The sequence below is a fragment of the Eublepharis macularius genome, chromosome 2, assembly GCF_028583425.1.
Source record: "Eublepharis macularius isolate TG4126 chromosome 2, MPM_Emac_v1.0, whole genome shotgun sequence".
Lineage (NCBI taxonomy): Eukaryota > Metazoa > Chordata > Lepidosauria > Squamata > Eublepharidae > Eublepharis > Eublepharis macularius.
The window spans coordinates 135,279,080-135,300,919 of NC_072791.1; the positions used below are offsets into that span (position 1 = coordinate 135,279,080).

General features: G+C 44.7%; 1 protein-coding gene across 1 annotated transcript in view; it reads right to left on the reverse strand.

Moving 5' to 3' along the window:
• BRSK2 (BR serine/threonine kinase 2) overlaps nucleotides 1-21,840 on the reverse strand; it is a 612,383-nt gene that overhangs the window by 158,153 nt on the left and 432,390 nt on the right. The gene's annotated exons all lie outside the window — the stretch shown is intronic.

Here is a 21,840-nt window from a genome sequence, read left to right on the forward strand (position 1 = left end):
TACTACCTAAAATATAAGCTAGTTTGGTTTGGTTTTTGGCTTCCCCCCCCCCAAAAAAAGTGCTAAATATTCTGTGAATTTTGGACTCACCGGTTTATTGACAAGAGGCATTGGATTGAATCCAAAATTGTTTCCTGTACAAGGAAGAGCGCTTTCCCAAGCCAGAGGCAATATTCACTGGTCGCTCTTTCCATTACAGACTCCCCAATAATACATCCCATACTATTCCTGGGGGACGGGGGGTCCCTCAACCACCAGGTGCAGCATTTTGGGGGAGGCAATGGGCTACAGCAGGAAAGGAAAGTTCTGTCCCACAAGTAAATCTTTGTTCATAGACCTTGTGATTCAATCTACTGAATTAAAATCAAATGCAAAAATAAAAGATCAGAGGTTGACTTGATTATGATACTGGCTGCAAGATTATTATATACAAAGTACTAGACATGAACGATTCAAACAACTGAAGAACTGCTTTAAATAAATTGCAATAGGCAGATCCGATATAAAATTAACAAACTATGTATAAAAATAACAGAAAACCAATGTTCCTAGCATGATAAATTCCTTTCATAAACAGCAATTAATGGAAATCGTTATGCACCTGAATCACATGTACATTTACCTGAGAGTGCCACTGGACCTTTGAATAAAGGTCATTGATTTGTTATAAGAAAGCCTGTAATCACCTAAGATACATGTTTCTTGTAACTTTGGACATATTTATAATTATATTAATGCATTAAAATATTGTAATAATGTAAATGCAAGGAATGTAATACTGACCATACAGAGCTGCTTTATTTATTTATTTACTTCATTTATACCCCACTTTTCTCCCCAGACCCTAAGTAGTTTACATCATTATCCTCTCCTCCATTTAATCCTTACAAAGAACTTGTTAAGTAGATTAGGCTGGGAGGGTGTGACTGGCCCAAGATCATCCAGGAAGCTTCCACAGGAGAGTGGGGATCCAAACCTGGATCTCCCAGATCACAGCCTTACACTCTGTTACATTATATTGGCTTTCAAATGAGATGTTCCTAATTCCATATAAGGGCTCCAAAACATTTTTTTCTTTTAAATAGCTAGCATACAATATCCTAATTTTGATTGGGACCATGGCTTAGGAAGAAAGGAATGCAAGCCTTTACCTCAAAACTGTTTCCCCCTCCTGAAATGGACGATGGTGCAGCTACTTGCCCTGTTGGCCTTATACAAGGATGAGTATGTTACCATAATAGGGCAAATAGAAGCCCCATGGGACATTTCAAATTGAGAAACATGGGAGGGTAAAATGCTTAACTCCACTGTCTCCCTGAACTGTGATTCCAGCCTAAATCAGATTCCCTGCACTGACTATTCAGAATAACAACTACAAAATGCATGAGAGCATCATCCTCAGAAGGGTCAGATCAGTTTCACACCGTTGGTCCACTGAATCCAGAATTTTCACCCATAGGTCTGCTATCCTTAACTGGAGGTGACAAGGACGAGACCTGGGACTTTATGCTTCTAAACCATGTACTCTTACTTATAAATTATTCACTAGGCTTTAGAACAATCTTTTAGGAAAACACTGAATGAAAAGTATGTGTTTTATGCTTCTAAAGTATTTAGAATTTTGCAGAAAGTATTTAGAATTATGCATTATGCTTCTAAAGTATTTGCTTTAGAAGCATAATGAACTTTGTAACCAGCTTTTCGGTTGCATGCTTTTTAACGTGTCTAAAACATCAGATACACTGAGAATAAAGGCCAGCAGCTCACATGATTTAGTAGTCCCTGTTGACCTCATTTATTTATTTCATTTATACCTCATCTTTCTCTGCAATGAGGACCCATGGTGGCTTACATCAGCCTCCTCTCTTCCAATTTTATCCTCACAACAGCCCTGTAAAGTAGCTTAGGCTGAGTGTGTGTGGCTGGCCCAAGAAGATCACCCAGTGAGCTTCCAATGCAGATTGGGGAGACAAACCTGGTTCTCTTAGATCTACGCTGACATTGTAACCACAACACCACACTGGCTCTCACCTTGTTTTCCAATACCTAGTAGACTCCAAACTCCTATAGCCACTGGGGCAAGTGCTGGACTTAAAATGATCCGATTTTGTTCTTGGCACAGCAAGTACTTTATTTATTTAAACTATCCTTATGTCCCCCTCTCTTCCAGAACAGCCAGAACCCAAGGCAGATACTAACATTCAAAACACCAATAAATCACCATGACAAAAATGATCAAATAATAACATAGGTTATTGGCTTTCTTTAAAAAACAACAGATAAAAAGTTAGCAACATTTGACTCTTAGTATAATCACTGTCCACAGTTCTATTTACTCAAAACTAAATACCTCCTACAAAATTCCGTTATGCCTCCTCTCCTGAAGCAAGCAATGAGAAGGCATGCCTCACCTCCTCCAGGAGACTGTTCCAAAACAAGGGGGCAGCAGCTAAAAAGGGCTGAGTCCCCAAAGTAATGTAGCACAACTTGGCCAAAGGGCCTTGCTGAGCACAACAGACTTGCTGCATGAGAACCTTGAACTAACAGGTTATCAACTCCAGGTTAGGAAATTCCTGGAGAGGGACCTCAACAAGGTGTAATACCATCAGGTTTACCAATCTCCCTGTCAAGGTAAGGGATCTTCTGCCCCAGCAGGCACTTCTCACCACTGCTCATCTGTCCAGTGAGGGGTGGGGGGTGGGGGGAGAATGGCAGGAAATGGGATGGAATGTCAGCAACGTCCCAACATCCTGACATCCTGTGTGCCCAGATGTTACATCAGAGTGTCACCAGGAGAAGCTAGCAAACTCTGGTATTTCAGCAAAACTCTGTGGTTCCAGGGTGTCCTTGGCATCTCCTAGCAATGCGCTGATTGTCATTTTAGGGTTACCGTTCCCTCGATGGTGGCAGGGGACCCCCTGTTCCTTCCCACCCTCTGTCCCCCACCACCACTCACCTGGCTGGCAGGGGGGAATGGCAGTTGAACAGGCCTCCTTGGCATGCTCCTGGGGTGGCACAACTATGTCACTCCTGGGAGTGACAGCAGCATACCACCCTGAAAAATCTCATCCAGTAATGTCACTTCCTGGAAGTGATGTCATTGTGCAGGCCTGGGAGTGCACATGCATTTTTCACATATGTGAAGAGTAAGAGTAAGGTGAGTGTCAGGTCCCCCCCCCCCCCCGCCAGGAGGGTAAGGGGATCTGGCAACCCTACATCACTTCCATGTGCACATTCACACAAGTGCCAATGTGATGACATTGTCAGTGAGCCCCTGCAATCTAGTAAGTCCTCTCACCCCCCACTGATTGCCAGGGGAGACATGGCAACCCCAAATGCCATATAGTCCACCTTCCAAAGCAGTCATTTTCTCCAGGGGCATTGATCACTATAGTCTGGAGATCAATAAGAACTAGGGGTGTGCAATTCGGGTATATGATACCCGAAAAAAACCCGAAACAACCTGTTTTGGGTTGTTTCGGGTTTTCCCGAAACATTTCAGAAAACCCGAAACGTTTCGGGTAATCCGAAACAGCGATTTCCAAAAGGTTTCGGTATTTCAGCTTGTTTTAGTAATGCATTTCAATGGGAAAAAGCCTCCCCCAGGCTTCCCCAAAGCCTGAGGGAGGCATTTTCCCACCAAATCAAGCCAAATTTGGTGGGATCCTTCCTCTAACTCCCCTCTAATAACCCCCCAAGTTTCAGAAAGATTGGACTTTGGGGGGCCAAGTTATGCCCCCCCAAACCAGGCCCCCCTATCCTCGCCTAAAAGGGAAAGGTTTTTGCTTGCTGCTGCTGATCTCTTACGTTGTGGATGCTGCTGCTGATCTCCATGTTTCCTATTGGGGAAAAATGAAGAGGCAGGCTTGTCTTTCTAAGGGGGGCATTTTGCATGCAAAATGCCCCCAACCCTCAGGGGCCCTTCTCCTACCTTTCCTCCCACCCCCCACCAAAGCTCAGCCTGCTCCCACTTGGCGGGGGGGGGGCATTTCATGGCCTCCCAAAGTAGGTGCTCTTCCCCCCCTCTTTCTGCACTATTTCCAGCTGGGAAATAACAGAGGCTTGTCTTGCTAGGGGTGGCATTTTGCATGCAAAATGCCCCCAACCCTCAGGGGCCCTTCTCCTACCTTTCCTCCCACCCCCCCACCAAGGCTCAGCCTGCTCCCACTTGGGGGGCCTCCCAAAGTAGGTGCTCTTCCTCCCCTTTCTCCACTATTTCCAGCTGGGAAATAACAGAGGCTTGTCTTGTCAGGGGTGGCATTTTGCATGCAAAATGCCTCCAACCCTCAGGGGCCCTTCTCCTACCTTTCCTCCCACCCCCCACCAAGGCTCAGCCCCAAGGCTCAGCCTGCTCCCACTTGGGGGGGGGATTTCATGGCCTCCCAAAGTAGGTGCTCTCAGCCCCCAAAGTCCACCCCCTACAGCCCCACACATACCCAATTCTCCCCCAGCAGCCTCACACAATCCCAGGAACAGGCTGGCCAGCCTTCTCCCTTTGTTTCCTATGCTGTGAACTATAACACTCTGTTTTCCAGAGCAAATGTGCACAGCCCAGGGATGCCACAATGGTGGACACACTTCTGAGTGCCAGCTTGTCCCTGTGAAAGAGCACCTGAACCACAGACACCCTCCCTCAAATTCCCCCCCCCCAACCTACAGAAATGGCTGGCCAGCCAGCCCCATTGTTCTCTATGATGGGAACCAACTGGACAACAAAGAATAAAACACGAACAACACAAAGTTTTTTAAAAAACATTTCTCACTTTCAAAGTACAAGTAGGCAAAGCATTATGACACATTACACCAGCAGACCCCCACACAGAAAAAAACCATGACTCACTTAAGATCAGAGAATCACAAAAACACAATTCCTGTTAAAAACACTTTATTTCTCGAACAGCTTTACGTTACACAGCAGGGGGGCACACCAAAGGGCATACCAGCATTCCACCTCACAAAAATAACACAACTCACTTAACATCAGAGAATCACAAAAACACAATTCCTGTCAAAAACACTTTATTTCTTGAACAGCTTTAGTTTACACAGCAGGGGGACACACCAAAGGGCATGGCAGCAGTATCTTACACAAAAATAACACAACTCTCTTCACATTAAAGAATCACCCCCAAAAAATTGCTGTCAAAAGCACTTTATTTATTTAACTGCTTTAGGTTACACAGTAGGAAGGCACAACAGGGCGTAAAAGCAGTCTACTACACAAAAATAACACAACTCACTTCACATCAGAGAATCACTCAAACACAATTGCTGTCAAAAAAGGTGAAGTGGGCTGTATTATTGTGTGTAGTACACTGCTTTCATGCCCTGTTGTGCCCTCCTACTGTGTAACCTAAAACAGTTAAAGAAATAAAGTGTTTTCGAAAGCAATTGTGTTTTCAGGTGATTCTTTAATGTGAAGTGAGTTGTGTTATTTTTGTGTAAGATACTTCTGGCATACCCTTTGGTGTGCCCCCCTGATGTGTAACCTAAATCTGTTCAAGAAATAAAGTGTTTTTGACAGGAATTGTGTTTTTGTGATTCTCTGATGTTAAGTGAGTCGTGTTATTTTTCTGTGTGGGGGACTGCTGGTGTAATGTGTCATAATGCTTTGCCTACTTGTACTTTGAAAGTGAGAAAATAATTTTTTAAAAAAAATATTTTGTGTTGTTCGTGTTTTATTCTTTGATGTGCAGTTGGTCCCCATCATAGGAAACAGTAGGGCAGGCTGGCCAGGCTTCTTTGTAGGTGGTGGGGGTGTCAGGGGGTGGTTGTCTGTGTGTCAGGTCAGGTGCTCTTTCCCAGGGACAAGTTGGCACTCAGAAGTTTGCCCACCATTGTGGCACCCCTGGGCTGTGCGGAATTGCCCTGGGAAAGAGAGTTTAGAAGTTCCCAGCATAGCGAACAAAGGGGGAGGGCTGGCCTTTGCCAGCCTGTTCCTGGGGTTATGGGTGTGGGGCTGCTGGGGGTGGATTTGGGTCTGTGAGGGGCTAATGTGGGGAATTGGGATTTGAGTCTGTGTGTGGCTGCTGGGGGGGAATTGAGTTTGTGTGGGGCTGTGGGGGGTGGACTTTGGGGGCTGAGAGCACCTACTTGGGGAGGCCATGAAATGCCCCCCCCCAGTGGCAGCAGGCTGAGCCTTGGTGGGGAGTGGGAGTAGAGGTGGGAGAAGGGCCCCAGAGGGTTGGGGGGCATTCTGCATTCAAAATGCCACCCCTGGCAAGACAAGCCTCCCCCAGGTGGAATTGGTGGAGAAAAGAGCACCTACTTGGGGAGGCCATGAAATGCCCCCCCAAGTGGGAGCAGGCTGAGCCTTGGTGGGGGGTGGGAGGAAAGGTGGGAGAAGGGCCCCTGAGGGTTGGGGGGCATTTTGCATGCAAAATGCCACCCCTGGAAAGACAAGCCTGCCTCTTCATTTTTTCCCCATAGGAAAGAATGAAGAAGATTAGCAGCAGCAAGCTAAAAATACATTCACGTTTCCCTTTTTTAGGTGAGGATAGGGGGACCTGGTTTGGAGGGCCATAACATGGCCCCCCAAAGTCCAATCGGTCTGAAGCTTGGGGAGCTGTTAGAGAGGAGTTAGAGGAAGGTCTCTACCAATTTTGGCTTGATTCGGTGGGAAAATGCCTCCCCCAGGCGTCCAGGAAGACAGAGGTATCTTCCCATCGAAAAGAAACCCGAAACAACCCGAAACGATACCCGAACCGCTAAACCCGAAACGGCTTGCCGTTTCGGATTTAGCTGTTGCCGAAACAGATTCTCGTTTCCAGTATACCCGAAACGAGAATCCCAAAACAGTGTGCCTTTGCACACCCCTAATGAGAACTCCAGGCCCAACCTGGAGTTTGGCAACCTGATTAGAGGAAAAATTATTCAGGTGTAATGGGGTATAGTTTTCTAGTTGTGTATGCCCAGTGGATTCTGCCACTGGATTATTGGAGAAAAACAATTAACTAACCTAGTTAAAAAGGCATTCTGTTAAAGAAGATTTGTTTAATGAAACTTTACAGACTCCAGAGCCTGGAGTCAAATGGACATGTCTATAAGGAAGTAGGCTCTGGAAATGGCACCAAACAATTTCTGTGTGCCTCTGCTGACATTCTGATGAGTAGGGTTTCCTGTCCAGGATGGTCCAATAGCTTTCAGATAAAACTTTAACCTGATAATCTTTCCAGTATAAGATAGACCTGAAAGCATCGTAGTTTAGCTTTGACAGTGTTTCTTACATCTCTTACAGAAAGACTATTGTCAAACAGCTTTTCCACATCAGGCTTTTGCTCCAGCTTGGCTGCTTAATTGCATTGTTTCCCCCTCTCCCCTTACGTAGGTGGTTTCAACACACGTTGGATAATCCACCTTCAATCCTCTTTAGTGAACATTTGGAACTGCTTTTCCATGTGTGGAACAAAAAATCCACTTCCAAAGGGTTGCTAAAGTGGATTGAAGGTGCATTATTCAATGTGTGTGGAAATGGCCATACAGTATTGTTTGTTGGTCATTGCTCTACTTCTTTTGTTTTTTGAGTTTTTCTTGTTAATAAAAACTGGGAGAGCAGCAACTAGCAAATGATGCTCTATGTAAGGGAAGGAAAAACTGTGCAATTGAAAAGCCAAGCTGGAGTGAAAACCTGGTTTGAATAAACCCCAAATTTGGGTCTAGTGACATGGGGCATATTTAATAATATGTTCAAAATAAGCTTTCTAATTAGGGAACTCAAATAACTCATTTCTTCTGATGCAGACAACTGGCAGTTTGAACAGGTTATAGCCAAATGGCAAAGCTATGCATAGCGTTAAGATATAATAGCAATTTAGGTACACTGCCACTCACTTTATAAAGGTTTAAAAGCGCATTCACAATACCCTCCTTTACATAGAGGTCAAATGTACCAGTTCAGAAAATTGTCACCCACTGCAGGAACAGGACAGTAATGTATTGTTTTATTAACTTTCTTTTATTAAAAAGATCACAACATGCAGCACCTACATCATTCTCAAATGAAAAAATAAAACAAACTGAGAGGCAGAGATAATTTGCAGGGTTATTTATTTGTGTTTACCACCCTGAAATATCTGAGACAATAATGGAAACAAGTGGGAAAAAACATTTGAAAAAGCTTGATGTTTCCTTTTTGTCAAGAGATGCAAGTAGAACACAGAGACAATACATTTTGCACTAACAGCTCTGCTAGCACAAGAAGAGTGGCAGACTTGTTTGTTAAGCGACATTCAAGGTGCAAGAGCTGATATACAAAGAAGGTTATGTGAGTAACACAACATTTCAGATAACTTGGCCCCAAGTGACTGGTGCACCAGAGACACTAACGGAAGCTATTCCTTCACATTCAGTCAATTACTTTTAAGTTCAGCTCCAGGAGATGTCTTTGATTAAACAGCCTTGCTCTAGTACTCTTCTTGCTCTACTCTACTCCAAAAAAGAACACATGTGCCAAACTCAAATATAGATAAATATAGTTTCAAATATAGATAACCTTGTCTGGTGTTCGAAGTTATAAGATAATAAGTTAGCCAAAAATGAGTGCCCAAGAATGTGCGCAGGGCAGTTAGTTATTGTTAGGAGATGCTTTTGAAATCCAAAAAATATGAGAAGCTGATTTGAACAGGAGCTTCTTCTTAGAAGAGGCTCCTTGCCTGTGACCTGCTTATCTTTGGGGTAAGAACTTTTTATGGACTCATGTAATTGCTCTCCTGTAGTTATAATTGATGGAATGATTTTATAATACTAAATGATGGTGTAATACTAAGAATGCTGAATAATCATGCTTTAATAATAAAGGCTTAGAATGGAAGCAGAGATTTTGTAATAGTATGATTTGTATACAATACTAGGCAACAAACCTGAAACTTCTTACCAGGAGTTAAATGACTGGATACGCGAAAGCTAACTAGACGCTTAGGGCTTCTTAAATGCGTTCCTATATCTGAATCAGTACTGACCAGAGTTATCCAGAACAACTTGGGGGGGGGTATCCATATTATGCTCAATTTTTCCCCCTCATCAGACCTTGAAGAAGAGTGTTGGCAATATTTTCAATCAAAGGAATGGCATAGGAGTAGAGTTAAATCCCTCCTTTCCCAGAACTACAGCATGTTGAGCTCCCACAATGGCTGTTTTTAAAGGTTGAAACAACATATTTGAGTTCTAGTGATGGAAACAGTGCCAGAAGAACCTTCCTAATGTTACCCAAATAGAAGATCTCCTTAATTAATTGGGGGAACAAGTATTAAGAAGGCAAGTGAGAGGGGATAACTAGGAATCTCCACTTATACAGGCCACTCCACATTGACTGAAACTGGCAGAAATTGAAACCGACTGAATTTGACTGAAACTGGCAGAAATTAAATCATACTGTGTGTCTCCAGGGCCATGCAAGCACACTTTTAAACATCTGCCTATACAAGAAAGTGGAGTGTGAGAATACTATTAATGAAGAACTACCATTCAGTGAAAAACTATCTTTGGTTGGGGGGTGGTGCATATTTATTGCATATTAAAATATGTGCTATTATTTCTGTCCTTTATACAGAGGTTTGTTGAGATTCTCCATGCAGTCAGCATGCTATATATAATATCTTGGAAAACAGAGCCTTTACATCTGAATTACTAAGGAAATATTTATGTACCTTTAATGCCCATATGCAAATGGTGACAAATTTCAGAGTCAGGCATGGTATAATATGAAGTGAGATTCCCTTTACCTTCAGCCCAAAATTCGGAGATGTTAAAAATACTCTCCAGTTCCCTGCAAAATCTCAGCAAGAAAAAGATTCAAAATTTACCCTATCCTCACATCCATCAAGAAGCAGAAGGCAGTGCATAGGTGCTAACCTTGACCCAACAGGGAAGGGAGTGGTAGATGCAAGAAACCCATGAACAGCCATCAGTGGCTGGCTCCTTCTTTTCCTGAGCCCGCCCCCCCTTGAAAATGAGAGGAAATGGGAAGAGGAAAGAAAGATAAGGAGAGGAGAGAAGGGGAGGAGTGGAGAAAATTAGTTGGTGGGTTACTGGTGGAGGGAGATGAGGATGAGTGGAGATGGCCTGAGAAAGAACAGTGGGAAAAGGGCAGTTTCTACCCCCTCAATTCCTTGTGGCTTCCACCCTTATTGTTTCTATAATCTTTTTCCAGGAGGTTTGTTAAATATGGCTAAAGCACACAACTGCCCAGAGTCCAATACATTGGAAGAAATTCTAGGTCAGCTGCTGCAAACCAAGCCATCATCAGGAAATATCTCAGAGCTTTCTGACAATGTGAACCTGCTGTTTAGAAGGCAAGAAACAAAGTGCCCAATGTGAGGACCAACTTCAACCTCTGGAGAAAAGTGGAGAGATTATATGAAGCAATAAGTGATTTCCCCCCCCAAAATTTTGTGGTTTTTTGGATTTAATTGTGTTGTTTTTGCCTCTGTGTCCCAGACTCACCTCCTCTTCGAATCAGAGCTAACAAGCTCCTAACTTCAAATGGCTTTTAGGTGTCATGTCAGAGTGACTAGCAGCTGTGACAAACAGCAAGGCTCTTTCTCATCTGAACTCTGTGCTGATCTTAAAGGTAGAAAGGTGTTCAAAGTGGACATGCACTGTTATGGCTAAAGCTGACACTGCTGTGCTCTCACCAATCTGAGTGTTCAGCAAAAGCCACCCTATTCATCATGATGGCTGTGGTGTTTTTACAGCTTTCTGTGTTTTTAAAATCAGCTCAGAATTCTAGAAGGCAACGTCTGGAAAGGACTATTTGTAAAGATACCCTTATTCCATGGCTGTGCCATACATTCTAGAGCATTCTTATTTTGCCCCACATTTCATTTATGAAACAGGAATCCCCTTTTTCTCACAGCAGGCCACTGACTGAACCCCTGAGCACACACTGCTGAATGTTGTATTTCCTCTGCTCCATGTACATTTACTCTGCAACAGCTCTGCATCCACTACCCACTGACAACAAACAATGCCAATAATTCACACTACCAAAATTTTAACAACATATTCCCTCCAAAAGGGGGGGGGTAAAACAATGAACAGAATAGTGTTTTGCAAAAACAAACAAACAATACCAGAAAATATGGACTGGTGGTTAGAGAAAAGTAGTGCTTAAACTCCGAGTGAGTCTTTGATGAGAACATATACCTTATACTGAGGGAGATCACTGGTCCAGGGAACTCAGTACTGTTTACTCTGGCAGTGGCTCTGCAAGTTCTTAGGCAGAGAAAGAGTTTCACAGCATTTTACAGTTGGTGTTGTCAAGAATTGAGCCTGCACCTTCTGTATGCAAAGCAGATGCCTTACCACTGAGCTGTTGCCCATCCCCAAAAAGATGAAGCTGCCTTAGAGCAAGTCAGACCTGTATTGTCTAATCAGACTGGCAACAGTTTTGCACAGTTTCAGTTGGATGAAGTTTTTCTTAACACTTGCAAGTCTTTTAACCAAAGATGTTGATGGACCCTGGAATATTCTGCAAACAAAGCATGTGTTCAGTTACCAAGACACAGTTTGTCCCCCAAACTACATCCCAATAGATATATCAGCAAACATTACAAGGCTCCCTTCTGTATGACTCAGGAGGAGGTTCTACCTGGCCTGGCACTTACCACAAAATAACCTGATACCACACGACTTTCACGAGTCACCCAGACTGCTTGCTGTTCTTCCATAGCAGCCATCCCAAGAAAGCCAGTATAGTCTACTGGTTAAAGTTTCAGTTTAGGATCTGGGAGATAGAGGTTTGAATTATCACTATGCTGTGGAAAGTCACTAGATGACTTGGACCAGTTATAATTCTCAGCCTTCCTTACCTTACAGAGTTGTTATAAAAATAAAATGGAGGTGAGGAGAATGATGTTCCCATTCTGGATAAAGGTAGGGTATGAATTAAATAAATAACAAATACAGCTTGAGATGAGTGGCAGGTAAAAGGTTAGTGGTGGGCGGAAGGAGAGCAGGGAAAGGTTGCCAAGAAGACAGAAGGAAGAAATAGGGTGGGGAGAGGGATACAAGAGAAAGTGAGGTGCCAACTGCAAATTCTTGCAGGTTCCCCAGTATGTAATTGGGCCCAGCCTGGCCAGTTTTCTCAGGGGAAGGGAAGGAGGAAAAGCTGAAGACCTGAGGCTTGATAAAGATAGATTGGCTGATGGGTGGGAAGGAGAAAGGGAAGTAGGAAAAGAGAAGAGGCTATGGGGACTGCCAGGGAAGGGAAAGAGAAAATGGCGTGGAAAATGAGATGCCCCCCACAAGTCGTTGCAGGTTTCCCACTTGTATGCTCTAGTAAGTAGAACTACATGGTGGTTCTATTTGCCTTTGATAAGTCATTGATTCTCAGTTTCCACATGCATATTCTCCGCTTGATTGCAACACCAATGATAACCTGCATGTATGAAACAATCTTTTATCTATATTGGTAATTCACAAATTCAGTCAAAGACACTGGATGATGATCTAGCATGTAAGGTACAAGCATATGCAAATCATCCACTCACCTAGTGCCTATTTTATTTTTGTTTAGGTGGCAGGACAAAACACATCTTTTTACTCAGATTTTTAATTAGGCTTTTATCTTACCAGCTTTTTTAGTGGTCTGTTTCTGTTTTATGGATAGTTTTTATGCTGCTTTGCTTATGCTTATTTTATGCTTGTTTTAATGGCTTATTTTTATACTGTTATGCTGTTTTAATTGAAAGCTACTTCGAGCAGGACTCTGAAGAGGCAGCATAGGAATATCCTAAATAAATAATGATGGGATGGGTTGATGGTCTATTTCCTTAGAGGATGAACAAAAGCAAAGTGGTACACACATGATTAATAATCAATACAACATTTAAGAATTCTTTCTACTTTCTTACATGCTAGTGCCTAGGAAAGGCTGTGGGCTCAGCACACACCCAGCACTGTCCCACATTAGCAGTGTACTACTAACAGAGGAACTCATTAAGCCTGTTCTTTTGCACCCAGGCTTGTAAATAGCTCACTGCCTGGTTTCCTGTAGCAAGTAAGAACAGAATCCAGAGAAGCTATGATAAACTGGAAGGAGAAAACTGGTCCATTTTTTTCTGGCCATCAATGTGCAGCAAATAACTAATGTAGGTACAATGGCTAGGCTACCTAGTAAACAGTTTTGTGAAGTTTTAGGTGCCTTTAGAATAGAAACTGTACAGTGATGTAGAGTTCCCAGAAAAATCATTAATTGGAAAAAAATCTGGAATAATTTCCAATGATAGCTAGATAGATAGTTTCCAATGTTAGACAGAGACCATGATCTGACTTAGCATGCTTATTATGATATATCTTTAGTAAACAAGATTTTAAAAGAACTCCATGTTAATTTTATGTTCCAATAGCAAGACATATTTGAGCTGAAGTATTTGATTAGGGAAAAAAATCAAGTGCAGCTTAAATCTTATATTCAAACACATTTCATCATTGTCTTCTGCCAGTGGGTGTAGACTTGTCTAGCGTTCCTTCACTGATTCTCATTGGTTCCTGATCATGTGTCTATGTGTTTTATTTTAATCATTTTATATGTATCTATATGCATGTAAACTTGTTTTAATGTTTTTATTGATTGCCACCTTAGGGACGGACCCTAAGTTGGGTGGACATGCAGCTTTAAAATAAGCAAATTATGTGGGAATTTTTATTGGAATAAGACTTGTAAAAATTTAAAGAGTACAGCATGTCCTCCCCATACAATGTTTACATTTAAGAAAAATACTGAAGACACTGAAAACAGTTGACATGCTATTTTAATCATCCAAAATACTCTTCAAGCTATGGCTGTAGATGTGATTGTCCATTCAACTACTACAACACAGTTTAATTCTTCCACAGAGGTCACTTGGGCACGTCAGTTTTCACAGTCACTCTGCATAGCATTACTTGAGTATTTGTTAGTTTTATATCTGATTGGCCATTATACCCTGTGAAAGGAGACCATATAAACAAGAATTTTAGATTTGGTTGATCTAACCTGCACAGTGAACCAGGTGAATTCTTAAGTTGTTTTTATATTTGGATTATTATATTTTATTCCCCCTCCCCATTTTTTTTTTACAAATCAACAAAACAAAGAATTCTCTCACACAATTTCCAGGGATAATCACCTGAAAAGCATTAATTACAATTTTGAATCTGTCAAGCTAGCCTAATAATGTACACTTTTAAGAAGGTGTACTGTATGCTCTAAGAGCTGTAGCTATAAAAGCACAGTCCATGAATGTATATCACCAAACTGCCAGCAAGGAACCTCAGAACTAAAAAGGAGATATATCAATAGCCTCTCATTGTCCCCAAGTTCTTTCATATCATCCCAAAGCCATTAAGCAACTATAGAAATAGCAACCATGGAAATCAAGTCAGCAGTAAAGAGTAGACATGGGCACGAACTGCATTACGAACTTCAAAAACTCACGAAATTGGCGATCATGCAATCATAACCCGGCAGTTCGTGATTGTCCATGGCCAATGAACCAGCATTCGGAAAAAGCCTGGTTTGGTGCATTTGGCCGCGGTTCAGGAAGCCAGACAGTCAGGTGCCATCAATCAATTCCCCTGGCAACGGAGCCGGGGGAGTGCCTGAACTCTGTCTGCGCTCCTTCTGTCACCCAAATGGAAGCCCAGCTTACCTTGATCGGCAGGTCTTCCTTCCAACCATGGAGCTGCAAAGCAGTTACAAGTTGGGAGAAGACACCCGGGGAAGAGAGGGGGAGGGGGTGTTCTGTAGCCATGGGCACTCCAATCTCATCCCTGCAAACCCTGATAGGCAGCTCTGACGGCCAACGCAGACCTCCTGCGTTGCTCTATGGGACCACAGCTTATAAAAAGCATTTTGATCCCAGTTCTGGTTTCACTTTCAGTGAGCAGTGGAGTGGGATGGAGCTCTTGCTTGCTACTTGCTAGCCTTTGGGGAGAGAGACAGAGTATAATTGAGCTTGGATTTTGGGGATAGGGATCTATCCCCTCTGGTTCCAGGGCTGCTGCCAGGCCCTGTGGCCAAGCTCAGTGGGCACCTCGGCTGAGGGCTCACATTGATTATTATATCACTGCCTGATTAGGTCAGGTTTGTGGGAGTGGTGGGCTAGGGCTCTAGTCCTTCCCTCCCTCTGGTTCCAGGGCTGCTGCCAAGCCCTGGGGCCAAGCTCAGTGGGCACCTCGGCTGAGGGCTCACCAAATGATGATGATGATGATGATGATTATCACAATCATTATCATTTTCATTATTATTCTTACTATTATTATTATTAGTCTCTGTGCCTGTTCTGTCCAGGCATCTTGGTGTGCTGCGCTACGGCTGTAGCTCCAGCCTCTGGTTCCAGTGCTGCTGCCAGGCCCTGTGGCCAAGCTCAGTGGGCACCTCGGCTGAGGGCTCACATTGATTATTATATCACTGTGTGATCTGTTCAGGTCTGTGGGAGTGGAGGGCTAGGGCTCTAGTCCCTCCCTCCCTCTGGTGTCAGGGCTGCTGCCAGGTCCTGTGGCCAAGCTCAGTGGGCACCTCAGCTGAGGGCTCACATAGTATTATTATTGCCTGATCTGTTCAGGTCTGTGGGAGTGGTGGGCTAGGGCTCTAGTCCCTCCCTCCCTCTGGTGCCAGGGCTGCTTCCAGGCCCTGGGGCCAAGCTCAGTGGGCACCTCGGCTGAGGGCTCACCAAATGATGATGATGATTATTATCACAATCATCATTTTCATTATTATTCTTATTATTACTATTATTATTATTAGTTTCTGTGCCTGTTCTGTCCAGGCATCTTGGTGTGCTGGGCTATGGCTGTAGCCCCAGCCTCTGGTTCCAGTGCTGCTGCCAGACCCTGGGGCTAAGCTCAGTGGGCACCTCGGCTGAGAGCTCACAGTATTATTACCAGTGCCTGATCTGGTGGTCGGGCATCTTAGTGTGCTGGACTAGGGCTCTAGCCTCAGCCTCTGGTTCCAGGGCTGCTGCCAGGCCCCGGGGCCAAACTCAGTGGGCACCGCGGTGGAGGGCATGCAGAGTCATCTCCTTTCCTGTCCTCCTTAATTCTAGTTTGGTGGCACAATGAGTCTTCCTCTTGTGTTGGCCGCCAAGGGTGGTTGTGGGGTGAAGTGCGATGGCAGTCCTCCTGGTTCAGTTGTGGAAAGCAGTATTGGGTGTGGCTCAGGGGCAGCAGAGAGTCCTCCTGCTCCCCCCAATTCACCTGTGGGGGCTGTGGAGGAGGCCAAAGAGGTCTTTCTGCAGGGGGGAGAGAATCTCTCTCAACATTTTGAGGAGGGGTGGGTGGGCGATGGATCCCTGGAGGAATGGTATGTGTGTTATGAAATATCCCTCCCGTCCCCATCCCAAACTCCGCCTGCAGTCCCCGCCTGCAGTCCACCCCTCACCCCATCATCCGTGGCCAGCCCTGCAGCGCAGCCTGTAGCCATTTGTCCTCCTTCCCCGGGACAGTTAGCGGTTGATGTTTCAACACCTCCGTATGGAGGCATTTTTGGGCCCTTCCTGATGACTCCCATGTGGTGCGGTGCCATGCCTGTGATGTCCTGGTGCACAGGGGCAAAAACCCAAAGCACCTGTCTTCAACGGCCCTGACTCGGCACCTGACGAAGCACCACCTGAGCCTGTCTCCCTCCTCACCCTGTGAAACATCTGTTGGGGGAGAAAGGGGGCGACCAGCTTTTCTGAGCGGGGGTCAGTGGGAGGGTCACTTTGCCCTGAGGGTGACATTGGTGGGAGCAGAGCACACCGGCAGGCCGTGCTCGCGGAGGTTGTCCCCTCGGGGTCTGGGACAGCGCCACTTAGAACCTCGAGGCTGATGGCTCAGGAGGCGGGCCTTCGCATCTTGGCAGAGACGATTGCCCTACATGGCTTGCCCCTATCCAGCGTGGACTGCGTAGGCTTCCACAGGCTACTAAAACATTTTGCCCCTTGGTTCTCCATGCCATCGCCACACACCCTTGCCCGTTGAGTCCTGTGGGTATCTCGAAAGAGGGCTGGCACATTTGGGTCAGGTTTAGCCAGGTCCAGTCCCACTGCTAACAGGCTTCTGAGATCTTGATAGGAGTTCCTGGCACAGTCAGATCATCATGACACCTCCTTTCTGCAAAGGCAGGAAAGTGGGTGATGCTGGAGGCAGCCTCCTTTGGGCACATGCGCAGCAGCTCAGGAACTGTTTCACATATAGTTTAGCCACACGGTGTCCCTATCCATCGCAAATGCTGAGCCCTCTGAGCAGCGGGGAATGGGTTCCTCGACTCATGTCCTTCCTGCTAAGGCAGGAAGGTGGCTGATGTCAGCTGCTGCTGCTGCTGTAATGTTTCCATCTCCCCCTCTCAGGAACCACTCTGACCCATCCAAGCAATGTCTCCTGTAATGCCCACCCCCTACTTTCCGCAAAGGCAGGACGGCGGGTCATGTCAGCCACTGCTTCACGAGGGACTATCCTGTTACTGCTCCCTCCTTGGTTACACAGCTTGGTTGCGATTGAGCAGCCGATTGTATTGTATAGGGATACAGTTGGTTGCACAGCATGGCTGTTCCCCTGTCAACGGGACTGGGTGGGAATATGTCCCGCAACTCCCATCCTTTTCATTAAGGCAGGAAAGTGGGTGATGCTGGCTGCCACCAGAGAACTCCTCAGTGGGACCCATTGGTGAGGACCCACCCGTGGTTGCTGGGGGATCTTGCTGATCCCCCTCCACATGTCGGACAGAACAAGACAGAGAGACAGATTGAAAGATGTGTTGAAAAACAAAAACATTGGAAAAAGATGGACACACAATCATACATATAGATGAAGTTAGAGAAAGGAATGTAGAAAACAATAGAAAGAGGGGAAAAAATAACAGCTAGAGATGGAAAGAAATAATAAAGGGCAGATATATACGTAGAAAGAGATAGAATCAGATAAATAGTAGTGGAATCATAGGAAGAAACAGAGAGAGAGAGACAATTGCAAATAGACAGTGAGAGGGAGATACAGAGAAACAGATAGAAAGGGGCACACAGATATCAACCGTTCTAGAAGTAGAAATAGAATGCAAATGCGTCAAGGAGATATAGAATTGAACAGAACACACCACATCCATGGGGAAAGGGATTAAAAATCAAAAACAGAGAAAGACAAACATTACAGAATGTATCAGTATAATGAAAAACACACTAGAATGTATGCACAAACATTAGAGAAGATATGTTAACAGTTAGAGAATGGTATATGGTTGGAGAACTGTATGTAGAAACAGATAGAGATTGAAATAGAAAGAGAGGGGATATCACTCACCCTCCGGCCCTCACTGGGAATAAACGCGAGCTCCTGTGAGGCCAGGCAGTTGCAGGGGGATCTTCCCACTTACCCCCCACATGACAGGTCCTCTCCCTCCCATCCTTTCCGGCAAGGCAGGAAGGTGGGTACTGTCGGCTGATGTCGAAATTTTCCTTAGTGGGATCCTCAGGTGAGGACACGCAGTTGCTGGGGGATCAGGCTCCCGTCCAAATGTCATGTCCTCTCCCACCCACGCTGGGAATACCAGCATGCTCCACTTTGGCCTGGTGGTTGTGGGGGGATCTTCCCACTTACCCCCCACATGACAGGTCTTCTCCTTCCCATCCTTTCCAGCAATGCAGGAAGGTGGGTACTGTTGGCTGCTGCCACACTGTTCCTCAGTGGGACCCTCGGGTGAGGACCCACGGTTGCTGAGGGATCTTCCCCTCCCCCTCCTCATGATGACATGTCCTCTCCCTCCCATCCTTTCCGGCAAGGCAGGAAGGTGGGTACTGTCGGCGGATGTCGAAATTTTCGTTAGTGGGATCCTCAGGTGAGGACACGCAATTGCTGGGGGATCAGGCCCCCTTCCGAATGTCATGTACTCTCCCACCCACGCTGGGAATACCAGCTCGCTTCTCTTTGGCCTGGCGGGCGGGCACATGGGGGTGCCGACGATGAGTGGCCAGACCCCACACCCCGAGAGGAAGTGGCTTGCCGCCACCTCCCCATGCCCACCAGGCCCGGCGGCCACCGTCAGCACCCACCTTCTGTACACTGGGCCAACGTCAACTGGTGGCTCTAATTGTATCGAGTGGAAGTTTCCTGTGGGCCTTGGATTGGAGAGGGTAACTCCAAGATCCCTTTTGCAATCTTGTCCAAACTTGGGTGTTGGCTGTAGGAGAGTTCTCTAAGTGTATGGGTTCTCTAAGTGCAACGGGGGCCATTCTGTGCCCCACGAACTGCGAATCGCGAACTGGTTCGGCAACAGAAAATGTTCATTTCGGTTCACAACCTCGGGATCGTCGTCGGCACCGAACCACGAACCGCGGAATCATTAATTTTTTTGGTTCGTGCCCATGTCTAGTAAAGAGTACCCTGGATGTCATATCTTGAGTGCAACCAGTGATCCAAATCAAAGGTTAAACACTTGCAGAAGAGTCGTTTTTCCTCCTTCAAAATCTTTGGTATATTGAGATATGAAGTATTTCCTTCTTTTCACTTGGCCAGCAATTAAGAAACATAATATAATTTTGGCCTAGGTTGGGAATTTCTGAAGATTTTGGAGGTAGAGCCTAGGGAGGGTTGGGTTTGGGAAGGGGAGAGACTTCTACAAGGTATAATGCTATAGAGTACAGACTTCATATCTGCCATTTTCTCCAGGGAAACTGATCTCTATTATCTGGAGATCAGTTATAATTCTGGGAGATTTCCAGGTCCTACCGGGAGGCCAGTAATTCTTTTTTGGCCAGCCAGCATCCTGGCTAATCCAGAGCAAAAGAGCATCAGAGAAGACAGTTCTAGAAATATGCCTACACCTAAACCTGCTTTAAAAACATCTCAGTACTTTTCACTCAGTATTATTTGTTTTATTTATTTATTGGATTTATACACTGGACTGGGACCAGCATATCTACGGACCTCCTCTCCCCGTATGAGACCCAGAGGACACTTCGAACCAGTGATAAAAACAGTTGTTATTGGTCCCTGGCCCCAGGGAGGCCTGTTTAGCGTCGACCAGAGCCAGGGCCTTTTCGGTCCTGGCTCCAACCTGGTGGAATGTTCTGTCTAAAGAGATCAGGGCCCAGCCAGATTTGCTATCCGTCTGCTGGGCCTGTAAGACAGAGGTGTTCTGCCAGGCATATGGTTGACACCTTCGGCCTCCCTGCTGGCTATCTAGAGGTAACTGTGCCCCTACCACCTAGCCTTTGCCATATATTTCTGGAGGTGATTGGGTGGTGGTTCCTGGAGGAATCTGCTGCTATATATCTTTATAAAATCTGCTGCTGTATTGTTTGTTGTGTGTTTTTAGATATTTAAGGAGTTTTATTGGTTTTAAAGGTATTCGTATTTTATATTAGTGTATTAATTGTAATCTGCCCTGAGCCTGCTGATGCGGGGAGGGCGGAATATAAATAGAATAAAATAAATAAATAAATACATATCCCACCCTCCATGCAAGCAGGCTCAGGGCAGGTCACAACATCATATTAACAGCAATTACAACAATATACAAATACCATAAAATATTATAAAATATAATTTAAAACAATATAAAACAGTAAAACAATAGAACACAGTCCAACAAGAACCTCCAAGATATGGCAGGGCAGTAACTTCAGTAGGGAAAGCATTAGAAACATAGTGCTAGAAGGAATCTCAAGGGTCATCTAGTCCAAGCCCTGCACTATGCAGGAAATCTCCATACCACCACCATCACCAGTGACCCCTGCTCTATTCCCAGAGGAAGGCAAAAAAACCTCCACGATACCTGGGCAATCTGGCCTGAAGGAAAATTCCTTCGTGGCCCCACAGTGGAGACTGGCATTACTTTGGGCACATAAAGGGCTATGAAAGCCTAGGACCAGCTCATCTCTTCATGCCCATTAAGAAATCCCTAGTCTAGAGTGACATGTTACAATTCTTTGATGACTTTTTTGTTGCACCATTGTCTATTGATTAAATAATCTTTATCAGATATTAAGCTTCTTGTTATTGGGCGCAGCATATAAATTATTCAAGAGCGATATACATTCTTACGACGGGCATGAATTTTTAAATCTTAATTTGGAAGTGAGCCAAGACCTCTTCATTTTAAAACTGGTCCCCCCCCTCTCTTCTCCTGGCAGAAATATACATGTGCTTGTGATTTAAAACAGCAACAAGAAGATACCATTTTAACCACCTACTGCTTATTTTTAGGGAAAAGGTTGCTAGGCTTATTTAGGACTGAGCTACAGAGTGTTTTTATGCTGTTGAGTTACTTCAGTCTTTGATTTATAGGGGATGAAAGGTTTTTCAAATGCCTGTTATTTATAGTTCATGCCTAAAAACACTACCACAGACACATACAGGGGCATGTAGTATTTAGCAGAATCCATGCAGAAGGTTGATTCATGTAGGCTGAAGAAAATGAACAAGATTTTGTATCAGCTAATTCCCTTTCCAGAGGAATTTTGCTCCATGGGCAATTATTTCTGAACCCCTAATAATCTTAACATTTAGTTTATACATTCTCTGTAGTTTGTTTAGTGCTTTTGTCTGACTATACCCTGTTTTAGCATAAACTTCCTGCTTATAGAAAATAGGGACTTGTATACCATAAACAGAAGCTGCAGTTTCTCAATGCATTGCAAACTGCTTCATGAGCATGGATGCTCTGAACTTCACAAAACATTAAATCAACATCTGTACTTACTTTGCCCATAATGCCTGTTTCATGACAAGATAAACACTGCTATGTTTGTAGCATTGCCAACCTCCAGGTTGGGCCTCAAGATCTCTTGGAATTACAACTGATCTCCAGGCTACAAAGATCAATTCCCATGGAGAAAATGGCTTCTTTGGAGGTTGGGCTCTATGGCATTATACCTTGCTGAGATC